This window comes from Geotrypetes seraphini, chromosome 19, assembly GCF_902459505.1.
Source record: "Geotrypetes seraphini chromosome 19, aGeoSer1.1, whole genome shotgun sequence".
NCBI lineage: Eukaryota > Metazoa > Chordata > Amphibia > Gymnophiona > Dermophiidae > Geotrypetes > Geotrypetes seraphini.
The window spans coordinates 23,211,136-23,229,656 of NC_047102.1; the positions used below are offsets into that span (position 1 = coordinate 23,211,136).

Below are 18,521 nucleotides of genomic sequence, written 5' to 3' on the forward strand. Positions count from 1 at the left end.
AATTGTGTGATGTTCATTCTCGTGTCATTCTTGATGGTCTCCCCTGCTTCCTTTTACCACTGACCATTCCAAGTAGCACCTCTTTTTCTAGTGAATTCGCCCTCATGTCCAAAATAGGTCAGTTTCTGTCTGGTAATCTTGCCTTCCAGGGACAACTAGGACCACTATTTTTATCACCATCCCAACATTGTGGAACACCCTTCCTCCTTATTTCATTTAGAATTGCCATTTGATAAATTCAAGGCTCAACTTAAAGCGTACCTATTCTGTGATTTCTTCTGCTTATCACAACCCTAATCATCTCCTTTCAGATAAATATCTATGGGGCATTGCTGTTTCTGGAGCAGGTTGGCACTTCTTTTCTACCCTCTAGTATGATTGTTAACATTTTCTATTTCCCCCTATATTATATAGCTATCTTATTTTTAAATTATAAGCTGCTTAGAAGAACCTCACCTCAAGTGGAGTACCAAACAATAAAGAAACTTTAAACATGGGGAAGAGGATGTAGATGAGGAAGAGATGTGGCATAGCAGTCTGCTGTTTTGTTTCCATCATGATCTGGGGGGTCATATGAATTTTTACTAGTTAAATTGGGGTAATATAGAATAAGAGTTTAGGAATCACTGCCGATGCAGTGGTTGTGGTTCCTTTCCACAAAAATGGAGGCAAGGAGGAGGATGAGAAATGTAGATGAGTGGTGAATACATAGATGTTAGAACAGGGGAGACCACAGGGGCTATGGCCTCCCCAAAAATTGGTGTGTCAGTTATGGTTCTACCTCCTGGATGCTGATATTTTAAATCTTCAGGCAGCCGCTGTGCAGCGTCGCTTCAGAATGTAAACTTCCAGAGCAGGCCTGCTCATTGACGCTGCGCTGCGGCTGCTGGAAGATTTATAACATTACAGCAACTGGGGAAGATAGATGGGGGAGTTGGGAGCTGGAGAGAGAGGTCGTTGCCACAGGATCCTTTGTCCCCCCCCCCCAAATGAAAAAGCATTCTGCTACCTATGGGTGAATAAATGCTGCTATAACAGAGGATTGTGCAGTTTCTGGAATCTTCTTGTTCTCTAACTCCCATTTCTTTCCAGAGAGTAGGGTGGGTCTGAACCTGCATCTCTCTTGTTTGCACACTTTTTCCACAACTCCCCCTTGAGATTCTTTGTTGAACATCTCTTCAGCTGGGGCTGGGGAATGCAAATGATCTATGATGGCAATTTTATAAAGTTGCACCAAGATTTAGGCACCCCAATGCCATGCGCTTCGTGTTAATTCTATAATGGCATCTGAGCACTAAGCGGGCATTGGTGTGCCTAAAGTTAAGCACCAACAGTTACTCTTGGCACCTAACTGTGCCCTAAAGTGTACATAGTACTACATATAAATTGGAGATAAGCCCATGACTGCCTGTTCTCCATCCAACTTATGTGCTGTGATTTTTCTGCATGTGTTAAAGAACAGCACCTAGCATTGTGTAAATGCCAAGAGGTGGTGATAACCAAGCACTTAAGTGCTGACATACATAATTGGTGCATATCTGTAGGTGCCAATTTATACAGAATTGTTCTTCACACACTTTTGATCAAAATGTTGCTGTCTATGATCTCAAATTCATGTAAACCATTCTGAGCTCCCCTGAGAGAACGGTATAGAAAATTGAATACATAAATAAACATGCTCTTAAGTGGAGGTGTGGCCTAGTGGTTAGAACTGCTGCCTCAGCACCCTGAGGTTGTAAGTTAGATCTCAGCCTGCTCCCTGTGACTCTGGGCAAGTCATTTAATCCCTCCACCACCGTTAAGATTGTAGATAGGGAAAATTCTTAGGAGTACCTTATTAATATTCAGTGTATTGTAAACCACTTTAGGTGAATCTCTTCATGAAAAGGCAGTTAATAAATCCCAATAAATAATGACCATGAGATTCATACAGAAGTTATTTACGTAGTTAGGGTAAAGGACCATGGATCTGATATACTGCCTGTCTGTGGTTCAACCAAAGTAGTTTACATTTAATATATGCAGGTACTTTCTCTGTTCCTAGTGGGCTCACAATTTAGGTTTTTGTACCTGGGGCAATGGAGGGTTAAGTGACTTGCCCAGGGTCACAAGGAGCCACAGTAGGAAATGAACCCGGTTTTCAGACCACCGAACTTAGGATATTCCTCCACTCTAGTTAAGTTACGGCTGAAAAATTGAACAGCACACAACAGATGAAGTATTGTGCTATGAAGGAGTGGTGTCAATGATTTAGCAAGAAAGGTTGGCACTCAAGGTGGTGCTGCTCTGAATTTCTGTGCTGTGTGCTGAATTTCCGTGCTGTGTGCTGTGTCCCCACCATGCCATGTACCCCCCAACCCCTGCATACCTCTTTAAATATTCACCAGCACAAGCAGCATCTTCCATCTACTGCTCGCACTGACCTTGGCTCCCTTCTGACATCATGTCCTGATCCCGTGACCAGAAAGTGGCGTCAGAAGGGAGCCGAAGCCAGCACAAGCAGCTGGTGGAAGATGCTTCTCATGCGAGCTAACATTTAAAGAGGTACACAGGGGTGGAGAGGGAGAGAGGCGTTGGCACTGGCACCTCTGCGAAGGCGGTGCCTGGGTGGTCCACCCCCTCTTACTACGCAACTGAATGTTGTGTCTGCTCTGTCATCCAAGTGGGATTGCTATGTCATGCAGGACTGGCTCAAAGAACTGTGGCGCCCTGAGTCAGCTTTTGCATTGGCAACCCCTACGTGGGGTGGGGTGGGACAGTGGAGTGGGCAGACTTGATGGGCTATAGCCCTTTTCTGCCGTCATCTTTCTATGTTTCTAAGCACTTCCTCGAAGTGAACCCACATGTTTATCCCAATTTTTCTTAAAATCGAGCACATTGCTGGCCTCAACTACCTGAAGTGGAAGATCATTCCAATGATCAACCACCCTTTCGGTGAAGAAATACTTCCTAATGTCACCATGAAATCTCCCATCCTTGATTTTCAACGGATGCCCTCTTGTTGCCTTAGGTCCTGTAAGGAAAAATATATCTTCTTCCACCTCAATACAGCCAGTAACATATTTGAACGTCTCTATCATGTCTCCCCTCTCTCTGCGTTCCTCGAGAGAGTATAGCTGCAGTCTGATTTCTCTGCAGTCTGATTTCTCTGTTCCTCTACCTGCGATCCAGTATTTTGCCCTCTCTCTCAAGTCTCCCCCTTCTCCTTGACCAACTGAGGCACTGGTTCAGGGCACTGTTGATAAAGACTGTCAAAATCCTAGTCCCACTCTATCCATCTAGAAGTTTGAAGGCAGAATGGATTGAGATGTTGGCACCCTGGGCTAGGACCTTACCTGGTTATTAGGTTGAGCCAGCCCTAATGTCTTGTTAAAAGAGTTTTAACAAAGAGCAGTGGTTCATCCTGGCATCCAGTCAACTAAGACAGGCACAGAGAATTAGCATCTAAGAATCTGGGATGTAGCATTAAGAGACCTTTGGAGCGTGTCTCTGTGATGTCACTGGATAGTTGCTCCATCCCTTCTAATGGATCACTTAATTTTCCAGATGGAAAGCCTAAATTAAATTTTCAGCATGACCATCTGGAACCTGAAACAAATGCTAGGAATTTACATAAAGAAGGGCTTGGCTCTGAACCTTCTGATGCATATTCATGAGACAAGCCATCCCATAGCCTGTGGAGTCCAGGCTGGCCCTAGTTTGGCCAGAAATAAGCAGCATTCCAGCTGTGATCAAATTCTTAAGTATTAGTCACTTTCTCTTTCGCACTCTTCTCCTGTGCCTTGGAGCATTCATTCACAATGCTCCTGTGCCTTGGAGCATTCCTCTTGGGGAGGTTCTCTTATTTAATATGCCACGTCCAACTCACTTGGCACTGGCAATCCTCAGTGGGGGCCACCATAGTAATGCATTAAGGGCTCCTTTTATCAAGGTGTAGTAGGATATTTAACACACGGAATACCGCGCATTAAACCGCCTGCCGCGCTAGCCTCTAATGCCTCCATTGACAAGGCGTTAGTATTTTGGCTTGCCACGGGGATTAGCGCGTGATGAAATGTCCGACGCGCTAACCCCCCTAGCACACCTTGATAAAAGGAGCCCTAAATGTTAGAAGATAAAGACCGGCGCGGTCCATCCAGTCTGCCCTACAAAGTGCCTGCGTTCAATCTGATACGCTGCACTGGTTTCACTTCTTCCTAATTAAGCAGTGGCATACTTAAATCTCTGGCTCTCCCTTCTACTTTTATGACACAGACCATAGAAGTCTGCCTGGCACCAGTTCTACTTCCCAACTACTGGAGTTGCCATCGAAGCACACACCGGCCATTTACATGACCCAAACCATAGAAGGCTGCCCAGCATTGGTCTTACTGCCCAGCCTCTGAAGCTGCCATCAATGCTTGCTCCAGTTGTGAGGTCATTTAAGTTTTCCTTTAATTGGATCCCAACCTTTTAGTGTTCCTCTGTGTTTATCCCATGCATTCTTGAATTCTATCACCGTTTTTGTCTTCACATCCTCTCTCGGGAATGCATTCCAAGCAATCACCCTTTCTGTGAAAAAGCATTTCCTGATGTTGCTCTGAAATCTCCCACCCTGCAACTGCAACTTGTGACCTCTAGTTTTACTACATAGTTCAGAACCCTACAATCATGGGCTCCAAGTTTGGGCACTAGAAAGGTAATTCTATAATTGGTCACCAAAATATAGGCACCTACTTTCTGCATGTTAATTATTGTATTCTGTAAATTAAGCATATAAATGTCAGTCCCACCTATGCCTCACCCATTCGCCTCCTCTGTGAACATCTCCTTGCAATTACTAAGTCATTTGAGCAAATACATTATATAATAGCTCTTAGCACGCTCACTGTTCTCTCTAAGCTAAGCAGACATCCTCTAACTGTATTGCTGCTAGTAGGGGGGTGATGCTTCAATATTGAGTTTTCAAAAGAATTCAGTACTGTTCCCATCCCCACAGATAACTGCAGGAAACCATCCCCATGTCATTCTTTAAGGAGAAAGGGAAGATTCACAGTATGAATGGACCCTCATGCCTTGCATTGAAGAATGCTGGTGTAGAAGGACTGAGATTGAGATAGACGCTAAAGAATGAACCCGAATGGTTAGAACATAAGACCATAAGCGCTGCCATACTGGGACAGACTGAAGGTCTATCAAGCCTGTTTCCAGCAGTGGCCAATCCAGTTCCCAAGTATCTGGCAGAAGCCCAAATAATAGCAAGATTCCAGAGCTGAGATTGTGACGACATAATGCCTCATTCCACCAATGCCTATGAACCAACCTCATCAGTGATGTCACAATGGCTTCATTATCCTATACTTGGCTCAAATAAGAATCAGTATGAATGGGCCCAGCCACTGACCCTCAAGCCTTGCATTGAAGAATGTTGGTATATCTGGACTGAGGTTGAGATAGACACTAAAGAATGACATGGGATGTTTTTTTCTGTTTCTGTGTCATTCTTACAGAATTTGCCCGTCCTTTACTGATAGGACTGGTGGAGCTTAGAGGATCACTACTGCAAAAATAATGGTCTCAAGTTCCAACTAGATACAATCGCAAATAAAACGAACTTGTGAGACTTGGCTAAAAAGCTTTCCCAAGTCGAGTATTAGAAGTTAATATGAAACCCTCAGATTCCTGCGCTGTTCAGTATAATTACTGTAACAGCTGATGGCAGGTAGGCAGTTTTCTTTCATTGGGTATTCATATTTTTCTTTTTATATTTTTTAAGTTATGCATTAAAAACTCTTCTTTAGTGTTCTTAAGTTAATATGTTATATGGAACTTAATAACTGAAATAGCTAGCGGCACTTATCTTTTGTTAGCCGCTTGTGCTTCAGATACGCTCTGCCGGTGCGTGTAGAGCCCATCAATTTTCAAATACCCGAAAGTTAATGAAAGCAGTCAAGTACTAAAATATCATTCATAGAAGTTACTCACTGTGCACAGCTGCGCCTGGGTGTGACAGGTCTAGAAAATGGCGCCACTGACAGAAACACCTTTTTAGATTTTAAGAGTTGCCACCCTTTGAGTCTAAGACGCAATTTGCCTTTTTCACAATTCCTCTGGTTAAGACGCAATTGTTCTTCTTTAAATACCTTTAAAAAACAAGCTAAAATATTGAAGACAAAATTAAAACGCAGACAACATCTTAAAACAAGCATTCAAAAGAGCTAGATATTACAATCGTGATCACCTATTGCATCCCCCTGAAAAACTCACAGATGAAAAAGCTGAAGATGTTTTAACATGTGTATTAAGATACACCACACATGGCAATTGTCCTGCAAGGATCATTAAAGACAATTGGAAGATCATACAGGCACATCCACTCTTTGAAAAAATAGACATAAGAATTGCCTTCTCCAGAGAGAGGATCCTGAAAGATCATCTTAGCCCAGCAATGATCAAACATCAGCAATTTAGTGATAACTCTTTGCTTCCAAAAGGGTTTTTTAAATGTGGCATATGCAGTTGCTGTGAGGTCACTGTGCCTACAAAAAATTTCAACAATCCAGCCACTGGCAAAAAAATACAGCATCAGACAATTTTTGACTTGCAACTCCGATCATATTATCTATGTAATAATATGTCCTTGTTCTAAATGGTACGTCGGAATGTCAACTCGACCTTTTAGAACGAGACTAACAGAACACAAATCCAATTTAAAGAACAGAAAAATGTTGGCCCCCCCTTGTTGAACATTGTGTTCATTTCAATCACAAGTTCACCGACCTGAAATGCTTCTGTATAGATAAAGTTGAAAGCCACGTCAGAGGCAGGGATAGACAAAGACTGTTACATCAGAAAGAATGTCGGTGGATTTTTAATCTCAACACGGTCAAACCAGCAGGGCTAAACAGTGCCATAGATTGGTATGCCTTTTTCTAATTTCTAATCTCCAAAGGTGTAATACAGTGTACTGGGGAATAATAATTTTTGAAGTAAATGACGTCATTACCTGTACGATATAAAACGTAGCAATATACATCCGGCAGTTTGCCGGCGCCATTTTCTAGACCTGTCACACCCAGGCGCAGCTGTGCACAGTGAGTAACTTCTATGAATGATATTTTAGTACTTGACTGCTTTCATTAACTTTCGGGTATTTGAAAATTGATGGGCTCTACACGCACCGGCAGAGCGTATCTGAAGCACAAGCGGCTAACAAAAGATAAGTGCCGCTAGCTATTTCAGTTATTAAGTTCCATATAACATATTAACTTAAGAACACTAAAGAAGAGTTTTTAATGCATAACTTAAAAAATATAAAAAGAAAAATATGAATACCCAATGAAAGAAAACTGCCTACCTGCCATCAGCTGTTACAGTAATTATACTGAACAGCGCAGGAATCTGAGGGTTTCATATTAACTTCTAATACTCGACTTGGGAAAGCTTTTTAGCCAAGTCTGACAAGTTCGTTTTATTTGTGGAGCTTAGAGGAAACAGAGCAGTCCTGACATTTATGCAGATGGATGGCTGTATTCTAGAAATTTCAGTGCCCAAGTGGATCTTAAATTTAGGCAATCTGTTACAGAGTGAGGGGATAGATGTATGTGAGGGATTGTGTATGTCCTATGTCCCCCCACTTAGAATGTTAGACAGCATGGGTTAGAAATATTTAAAATAAATTAACTTATTTTATGTCACCTTATATTATTTCTTCTTATTCTGCTGCATTTGTTTAATTTTCTACTTCTTTCTTTTATTTTCAATCCTTTATTTGTAAATGCAACTTATACATTTACTTATTTTACTAGATTCATTGTTCCAATAATATGATGGGGTCGGATTTTTCCCTTTATCTTTTATTCAAATAATGTTTTCTCCTTGGCAATTTAGTTAAGTTTGGGACAGTAAAGAAAGTTAATGTGCCGAATGTTCTAGTTTTTGTAAACCGATGAATACTTATGTAGAAACGGTATATCAAATACAATAAATGCAATAAATAAATACAATGGAGACTGTAAATGCTGAGTCTAGCTAAAGGGTCATGGATTTAATATACTGCCTTTCTGAGGTGCACTTATTATTATTATTTTATTTCTTATATACCGCCAAAGCCGTATTAGTTCGAGGCGGTTTACAATAAAGAAGGGCTGGACAATCAGCGAATAGTTACAATCAGTGAATACAGATTTATTTTATTTGTGGAGCGAATATGGTTTACAACAGAGAAGGGCAGGTCAATCAGCGAGATGTTACAGTCAGCGAATACATATACAATAAATATGCGTGTGCGGGGGAACGGGCTAAATAGGGACAAAAGTGGGTGGGCAGGGCGAAGGGCAGGGAAAGAGAACTTGGGGAGCAGGGGAGGGAGGGAGGGCTAGGTTGTAGTTCGGTTCACTTAAAGCAGTTTACATTTATTCTACACAGGTACTTTCTCTGTCCCTTGTAAGCTCACAATCTAAATAATAATAATAATAACAACTTTATTTTCCTATACCGCCAACACCCAAAAAGTTCTAGGCAGTTCACAGAATAAAGAGGACTGGACATTCCAGTGATGATACAAAGCACACAGAAAAGCAGTACAATATTTCAATAGTGAAAAATACAGTAATAAACTATGACACACATACCCCCTTTTACAAAGCAACGTTAGGCTTTTTTATCGCCGGATATGGCAGTATTAGCTGCAACGCTCATATAATTCTTATGAGCGTCGGATCTTTAACCACCGCGGCCTGCAATAAAAAAAAACCTTAATGCGGTTTCATAAAAGGGGGGGTAAGTTTTTTACCTGGGGCAATGCTCAGAGTCTCAGGGAACCACAGTGAGAACTAAACCTGGCTCTCCAAGGTTTGAGCCCATTGAACTAAGCATTAGGCTACTCCTCCACTTGAGGGACAGGAAACCTGACCCAGGCATCAAACGCAAGTCTTTCACATCACACTGCACAGTAAATTGTACAACACCATCACTGAGTCATCAAATCCATATTCTGTCATTTTTTTTGAATGGCTTCTATTTGACTTTGCAAAATGTTTTAGAATTTTCTTTTTTGTTCTTTTATGCTAGAGCTTTTTGACTATTACACAAAGAAAACAGACCTCTAGGTTTCTCTTTCCAAGACAGGCATCTCCGTAAAAACAAAATGCTTTGCGTTTTGTTCCCTCAACCCAACTAAATTTGTTCAGGTCTTGAGGTCACTTATACATTAGGTTCTGACAAGACTGCTTCTGAAATCAAAATTTGTGCATCATGTGTGACTTTTTAAAGACTATACAATAGAGTCTTATCACCATTTGATGGATTTTACATTTGAGAAAGATGGTATGCAAGGATGGCTCTTTGAAGACCAGTTCACTGTTTAGGGAGCTAAAGGAGTGACTACTATTCCAATACAGTGCCTGGTGGACCTCTGCCAGCATTAAGTAACCCTAGAGTAGGGAAGTGTGGTTCAAATCCCACCACTGCTCTTATGATCTTGGGCAAGACACTTAACCCTCCATCGCCTCTGATACAAACTTTCAGAGGAGCAATTCTACAAACTTGCATCTCAAGTTAAGTGTCCCAAGGCCTTGCACTTAGTATCAATTCTATGTTGGTATCTAGGCACCAAGATTCCTTGACAGAATACTAGCAAAAAGTCAGTATTTGCGTGTCCTCTTATGTTTATTTTGACAAAATCAAAAAGAAAAGTCAGGAAAATTATACGTCAATTACTCTAGATCCATAAACATAATACAAAACCAAAAAGTAATGAATCTCTCAAATACAAAACACAAAATATATTTAAAAAAGGTGCTCAGCAAATAATATAAATCATCTCTCCAGGTAATGGTTATAGCATGCTATGGAATGGCTACCACCCCCAGCTGCATTTTTGTTGTCTTTGTCTTTGTCAAACCCCCTAACATACTCCCAGCTGCATTTTTTTATTCTTTTTTTTTTAAACTGTAATAGTGCAATACAAATGATACATCATACAAACTGCATAAAACACACTAAGAACATAAGAAGTTGCCTCCGCTGGGTCAGACCAGAGGTCCATCGCGCCCAGCAGCCCACTCGCGCGGCGGCCCATCAGGTCCATGACCTGTAAACTATACCTTGTTTCCCCGATGGTCTTATTTTTTTTGGAAGGCCAAAATATGCTCTAGGGCTTATTTTCGGGGGGATGCCTTATTTACATTTTTTTCTAAAAAGGGGGGGCTGTCTTATTTGACGGCTGAAGAATCGGTCGGCCGAAAAATCGTACCGTGTATGGCCAGCTTTATCCATCATACCATATATTGTACCATTTAATGTCCCCAATGTTCTCCATCAGGGAAACACAGTAAAGAGATTATTCTGTAGTGCAGCATCAGAGGGGACTTGACAATGTGAAACCATTGTTTATATACCGTATGCATTTTAAACAGGCTTTATATACAGTAAGTGGTATTGCTCACAGCAAAAGAAACCTGTCTGCGTGTCTCACTTTTGGATGTTCTGGCCGTGAACAAACTCCTGCAGTCTCCGTTAGGGAGGGATGAGGGAAGCTGCCTGTGTTTCCTTGCGCGGAGTCACGTGCGCGCGCTGCAGTCCTGTCACTTCCTCCTCTTCACTTCATGACGAGGCGCGGCACGCAGCCATGGAGGCAAATACGGTAGACGGAGGGACCACACGGAGTCACCCACCGTACCACCCGATTCGGGTAAGCGCAGGTATCGGTGGGTGGCTTATTTGCGGGGGGGGGTGCCTTATTTTACATTTTTTTCTAAAAAGGGGGGGCTGTCTTATTTGATGGCCCTGCCTTATCATCGGGGAAACAGGGTATAATTATTACATTAGATAATCATTTTCTCCCCTTCTTATCTTAATTATTAAAACAGTAATACATACAACTGCATTTTTACTAAGAAACGTCCTGGAACATCAGCTAAAGATAAGTCTCTTTTTTCTTTTCATCTATGAATTATTGGCTGGTAGGGGGTGGTGTGATTGCTATAACCATTACCTGGAGAGTTGGTTTATATTACCGTATTTACTCAATACTTTTTAAAATATTTTTTATATATTTTGTGTTTTATATTTGAGAGATTCATTACGGTACTTTTTATTTTTATGTTTAATAAGTCCATATATACCACCCTTCATCAGAACACCAAGGCAGTTTATATATTATATAGGTAGAAAGGAACTCCAACGGTAATAGCATAGTAGAGAAAAAAAAAGAGCAGCACTACTGGATAGCCAACTGAACTTAACTCTCCAGTTGGAAAGCCAAAGAAATTAATGGGTCTTGAGAAGAGCACGGAACTTCAGATGTGATTGTTCTGAGCGTAGAGCCACAGGTTAACAAGTTCCATAGTGTGGGGATGATGGTAAAAAAAGCAGAGTGTCTCATTGAGATAAGTCTCATCATGTGAACATAGGACATATGACATATGTGACATACATAAGTGACACACACTTTTAGGTGCCAGATTATAAAATTGACCCACTAGATTGTACACCCTCTGGGGATAGAGGAACCTTGAAATACTATACTAGTAAAGGCCCATAACTTGCTTGGTTGGCCACACAAGGTCTATGTAACATTTTTCTTATGTTAGAGACGAGGATACCCAGTTCTTTTCAAAGGTCCAGTTTGTCATTTGGACGAAAATGAATGCAGATTTTTGTTTTGATAGTTTAATTAGCCTAGCTTTCAATAAAATTCATCAGATCCAACTGTTTTCACTTCACCATTATGACTCACTTATTCCCTGTATCCCCATTATTTCTTCTTCAAAAGAACTTTGAAAACCTTTACGCCTTTCAAATGTTGCAGAAAGCAATGAAAAGTTTGAATGTCAGACATAGAGACTTCCTGATGAGATCCAGGATGGAATAATGCGGGTTCTAATGTTAATTCATTTAAATGAAGGGAAATAAATGATAATGACCTTTTTCGCTGTAATAACTTGATGCATGATGAGGTGAAAAGAATATCTTGGCTGCTGTAACTGATCATCTTGAGCATAATGAAGGTCTGTCACTCTGTGGAGTGAAATGGTCTTTTTCATTAAAAAAAAATATTGGGATCAATATTCAAGGCAATACAGTAGTTCCTGACCCATTAAATTATTTCTTTGGGTTTAACCGGTTATATTCAGCAGTACTTAATTAGTTAGAGCCACTGAAAATGACCCGAAACCAGCTATTTGGGGGTGGAGCAACACTTGGCTTCAGGACTTAACTGGCCAATGTAACCTGCCTTTATGTGGTTCACCACAGCTGGTTAAGTGCTGAATATCACACTTAATTGGCTGTGTTTTCACCAGCTCTATATATCTGGAAATTCAATGCTGGAGCTCATACATGACCCATTTCTGGTTCTGCTGGCTGAATATCGGGCCTGTAGATTTAATGTAGGAATACCAGATATCCTCTTTTAAAAAAAACAGAAGACACCTTGCCTTGCCCTGTTTCACCCCCAGCCCCACCAATTCCACCCATAGCCCCGTTCCCACACAAACCTCATGTCTCCTTCCCTGAGCTCAGGGCCACATCTGTAGGGCCTCTGTCTGGACATCGATGCAATGACATCATACGCATGCGCGCATGAATGCGACGTCATCACGTTGACATGCACAGAAGCCCTTCAGTCACAGCCCCGAGCTTGGGGCCTTTCAAAACCCGGTCAAACTGCTGGGTTTTGGAAATCCCTCCGTGCTCCAAGACAGTCCTCCCAAAAAAGGACATGTCTGGGTTTTTGCAGACATGTAGCAATTGTACACCTGGCTGGGCCTCCACATGTGCAGATCGCCGGACTTGATGGACCAAGGATCTGATCCGGAGATGGCAGTTCTTATGTAATGTTCTTATGTAATTTAATGAAGTACTTCATGCAATAAGAATTGTTGCCTTTTAAGAAGTATGCTTTAGGTAGCATGGGGTTCATGCTATTTCTACAGAAAGACCTTTTAGATCAGTCTGTGTTGTGTAGTGCTCATCTCTGTGGTACACTTTAAGATTAAGAATCATCCAGAACATTGCAGTTAAACTGATATTCAATCTAAAGAAATTTGACCACATTACCCCTTTTTATCAGGAATTGCACTGGTTACCTATAGAGGCACGTATCTATTATAATATATCCTTAGGTTAAGTTCCGTATTGGCTAATTCCTTCTATATCTCGACACAGAGGTTTTCTCGTAGATCTCATGCTCTTTTTACATTTCCACCCGTTAGGGGCTGTAAATTTAAGAAATATCATGAGCTTATTTTTTCATATCAAGCGGCTACATGGGATAAGGACTTCAAACAATTGTTATTGACCTCTGTTTCCTATCTACATTTTAGGAAACAACTAAAAACTTATCTTTTTTCTAGATTTTTGAGCAATTAATATCTAACTCACAGGTCTCTCTTGTATTCAATTATAGTTCATCATTTAATTTTTTAACTGCATAACTGTCCTTCTAACTGCTCCTTTACTTTTTTCCCCCTTCCTCCTGGTTTTCCCTTTTTTTTTGTTTTTTTCTCTCAAGATTGTAGTTCTACCCCTTTCTCCTTTTGTATATGTTTGTCCAAATTATTTTGTCCATTGTACAACAAGCCCCCAGTACCTTCTATGTCTATTAATTTTAGTTATATCATATGTATTTTTAAAATATCATCTTTATTCAGTTCCATAAACAGTAATAAGCAGAGCTAGGCCCAAACAGCAGAACAAGGCCAAAATATTACAAGAGCCAAAAGGACACAGCCAATTGGTGAACAGTCACAACGGTACATTATAAAGAACAAATAGCAATCACCCCTCTAATACCCACCCTTCCTCCCTCCCGCCAACCCTCCCCCCCATATCATATGTATTTTATATTTCATCATTTAAATGATATACACCGCATAGAAGCCTGATTAGGCAGTATAACAAATTTTTAATAAACTTGGAACTTAACGGTTATGCAGTCTAGAAATTGATTTTATGTTATGTTATTAATTCTGCCTCTAGAGTTGTGTGTTCCAGACCTGCATAGTCTCCTGCTTTCTCAGGTCTTCTCCTGCCAATGAGCCGGGATCTCCTACTGAGTTGCCTTCCTGTGCCATGGCAGCAAGAAAGATGCTCATCAAAGGTCATTTCCTAGTGCCGCTAATCCTGCTGCAGCAGGAAATGACTTTTTATGAAGGCCTTTCCTGCCACCACAGCATGGGAAAGCAACTCCTTTTGCTTATGGTCGCCAATCAGCTATACCAGGGGCAGTGCAATGTTGTGGGGCTGGGCTGAGTGAGAGGCAGGTTGGACAGAGCAATGAGTGAGTTGAGGTGTAGTGATGAGTGATGTGGGGTGGACTGGGGGCATGGCCTAGACCTTGCGCTGAATAGGCTGGCTCCCTTGGCAGCTCAGGTATGCATTTTTTTTTTTTTCATTGTTTTCATATTTGCAGTTCTAGCATGTTTCTTAGATGTGTAGGACTTTTGAACAACTTAGCTGATTAGTTGCCAGTGGAACTATGAATCCAGAAACGAGTCTTATAAAACTGGGGATCTACATTAAGCAAGGGCCATTTAGTAGGGCCTTGAGTGTGGGGGAAGCTGCCACCTGTCAGGCTCATGCCTACATATCGGGGTCACCGGGGGGTTGGCTTCTGGTGGGAGGGTATCAGATGCCATCAGAGAAGGAATGGCACTGATGCTGGGGGGGGGGAGAGGGAAGGGTTAGGTGCTATTGAGAGGAGTGGGAAACTTGATTTGGAGAGAGCTCTGGCATTGCTGGGACACTAAAGCAGTCACATACAGGTGCCTTGGAGCAGGTGTAAATTCCATTATGTCCAGGTTTTTCAATGCAGACATAGATTCCCTAGGTGAAACAGAGAACCTGCCCAGACCACTCCCTCTCCCCGCTCTACCCACACCCCTCAGCTTCCACATGTCTGAACGGCCCCTGTTCTGAAATGGCATTTAAACATCTGGGCATCTCTAGCAGACTAAAATGCTGCCATTTAAACATAGGGATGCTTCTAAAATAAGCGCTTTAATGAATAATCCAGCTGTGATAAAAGATGGAACAAAACCTACTGAATGTATGTATTAGATGACGCTGAGACTGAAATTACAGAAGGTACAATTACCTGAATAAAACTCATCTTTGTAGCCATGAAAAAGCGACTGCTAGAAGTAATATTTTTCAATTAGCTCTGAAGTGGAGTCTTGTCCTGAGGTGGACATTTTCTAACAACAATTTCTGAAACATATTTTGAACAAAAGAACAGTACAACATGCACACTGCAACATGTTCAGTATCTACCCTGAAGCAGTGGATGCTGTAAGTACACTGGGTTTGATTTTATAACAGGGAACCTATGTGTAAAGTCCAAAAAAGACATCTGTTTTCTAAAGACATTTCAGGGGGTCCTTGTGCCTTTATAAAATACACTTCAAGATGCAGTCCCTATAGAATGCAAATGCCAACGCACACATTTACACCTCCTCGTAAACCAGCAATATTAAGAAAGGGAATGAGACTTAATATACTACCTTTAGCTATTATATACCGGTGCTTATTTTGTACCTGGGGCAGAGGTTGTGGTAAGAGCAGCTAGCGTAGCTGGTTTTAAGCCAAGTTCCTGGAGGAAAAGTCCATAGTCTGTTATTAAAAAAGAAATGGGGGAAGCCACTGCTTGCCCTGGATCGGTAGCATGGAAAGTTGCTACTCTCTGGGATTCCCGAATCTTGCTACTCTTTGGGGATTCTGCATGGAATGTTGCTACTCCTTGGGTTTTGGCCAGGAACTTGGATTGGCCACCATGAGAACGAGCTACTGGGCTTGATGGCTATTCTTATGTTTTTATATGAGCCAAGTATAGGACAATTAAGCCATAGTAACATCACTGATGAGGTTGGCTCTGAGGCACTGTGGAATGAGGCATTATGACATCACAATCTCAGCTCCGGAATATTGCTCTCATTGGGGTTCTGGAATCTTCCTATTCTTTGAGATGCTGGGATGTTGCTACTCTGTGGGTTTTGGCCAGGTACTAGTGACCTGGATTGGCCATTGTGAGAACGGGCTACTGGGTTTGATGGACCATTGGTCTGACACAGTAAGGCCATTCTTATGTTCTTATGACTTGCCCAGAGTCACAAGGAGCCATAGGCAGTGGAACGCTGCTTTGTGTGGGGGGGGCTCCAAGAGCTCCACCCTGGCGCACAACCTCTAAACAGCTCCCAAATCCTCCACCACCTCCTCTCGGCACTTTAGTATTAAATCTTCAGCAGCCGCCGTGCAGCGTCCATGAGCAGGCCTGCTGTTTGATGCTGTGCGGTGGCTGCCTGAAGATTTAAGCAAACATCAGAAGAACGGTGGGTGGGAGGTCTCAAACCACAGCGACGAGAATTTGGGGGGAAACCATGGCCCCTGTGGCCTCCCCCGTTCCAACGCCTATGCAAGGAGCTGCAGTGGGAATCGAACATGGTTCCCCAGGTTCTCAAGCCACTCCTCATGCTGAGATGATGTAAATTTTTAATGGAAGGCAAAACCTTAGACTGGAGAAGCAACCTAATGGTTATTGCAGCAGCTTGAGAACCAGGGCACTGGGTTTGATTTTGACTGCGCTATGGAACAGATACTTATTTAAGTTGAAGAGCCTTAGCCACTGTAGCCTCTCATAGGGAAGTCGTCCCATCCCTTTTATCTTTTTTGTTGCCCTTCTCTGTACTGTTTTTAATTTCCCTACATCTTTTTTGAGAAACGGCGACCAGAATTGCAAACAGTATTCAAGGTGCGGCCGTACAATAGAACGATATAAGGGCATTCTAACATTTTCATCTGTGTTTTCCATTTTGTGATGATTTTTAACATTCTATTTGCTTACTTAGCCACTGCTGCACATTGAGTATCCTCAACAATGACACCTAGTCCTAGATCCTTTTTCTGGGCAGTAAAACATAGAAACATGACGGCAGATAAAGGCCAAATGGCCTGTCTAGTCTGACCATCTGCAGTAACCATTATCTCTTTCTCTCTCAGAGATCTCATGTGCCTATCCCAGGCCCTCTTAAATTCAGACACAGTCTCTGTCTGGGAGACTGTTTCATGCATCTACCACCCTTTCTATAAAAAAGTATTTCCTTAGATTCCTCCGGAGCCTATCACCTCTCATTGCAGAGCTTCCTTTCAAATGAAAGAGACTTGACTCATGCACATTTCGTACATAGGTATTTAACGTCTCTATCATATCTCCCCTCTCCCGCCTTTCCTCCAAAGTATACAGATACCCAAGTACCCAAGTATACAGTACCCAAACGCCTTATGACGAAGACCACACAACATTTTAGTAGCCTTCCTCTGGACCGAATCCATCCTTTTTATATCTTTTTGAAGGTGTGGCCTCCAGAATTGTACACAATATTCTAAATGAGGTCTCACCAGAGTCTTATACAAAGGCATCAATACCTCCTTTTTTCTACTGTCCATTCCTCTCCCTATGCAACCTAGCATCCTTCTAGCTTTCGCCATTTGGCCACCTTAAGATACAATCACACATAAGTTCTTCACCCCCTATTGTTTGGGTTCCTCTTTCATAAAAATAGCCTTTCTGGGAGTTTGGGTTTTTTTACCTTTGATTAGTGTGCTCCCTCTTGATTATATTGTCTTGTCCTGTTTGGGAGATGTGGTGTGCTGTGCACATTATTGAGGCTGTGATGGAAGGATCATTCTCGCGTCTCCCGAAAAAAGTTGTGTGTGTTTTTTGATTTTTGGTATTGATTCCTACTTTTGCCTGTGTGTGATTATTCTGTGGATAAGGTAGTTGAAATCACCCATTAATATTGTGTTACCCAATTTGTTAGCCTCACTAATTTCTGATAACATTTCAGCATCTGTCCATTCATCCTGGACCAAAAGTGCTAGCAAATATAAGTTAGTACTCACATTTACCAGTACTTTAGATCCAGAACAAAAACTTTAAAGTTGAAGATTAGTAGGAGCAGAAGTTGGAGTTGGAGCCAGAGCCGGAACCAGAGTTGGAGTTAATAAAAATATAGAGGAGTCAGAGTCAAAAATTTGATTTCCCTTTTACAAAGCTGCGCTAGCAGCTGCCACACGGCAACGATACTGAAGCCCATTAATTCCCAATGGACTTCAGTGTGATTACCGCAGACTGCTGTGATAATCGGCTTCGTAAAAGGGGTCCGTGGTGTTGCAACTCTACAAACCTATGCATGCAATAGATTTGCATGGAATGGAAGCAATGCATACAGATGTAAGTTTCTCACGCATATTCATTGTGAAAACCAGACTGACTGGGGGCTACTCTAGGACCTTTTTGAGAAATGCTGTCCTACATGTCTATAAAGCATTTTGTGCAACCCCAAATTTCTGTTTGTCTTATGCATTGAAATCTACTGGAGTCACATTCTAGTCGATATTTAGACCATGGGAGGCAGGCCGGCTTACTCCCACGGTCAGCGGTGACTGCGGATATTCAATGTTGAGTCATTTCCAGTGACCAGCATTGAATATCCAGTTTATTTATGGATAGTGTATACTTAACTGGCTAAATCAATATTTAG

At 41.7% G+C, this 18,521-nt stretch overlaps 1 protein-coding gene across 6 annotated transcripts in view; it reads left to right on the plus strand.

The window, feature by feature from the left end:
* PTPN5 (protein tyrosine phosphatase non-receptor type 5) overlaps positions 1-18,521 on the plus strand; it is a 268,730-nt gene that overhangs the window by 173,151 nt on the left and 77,058 nt on the right. The window lies entirely within an intron of this gene.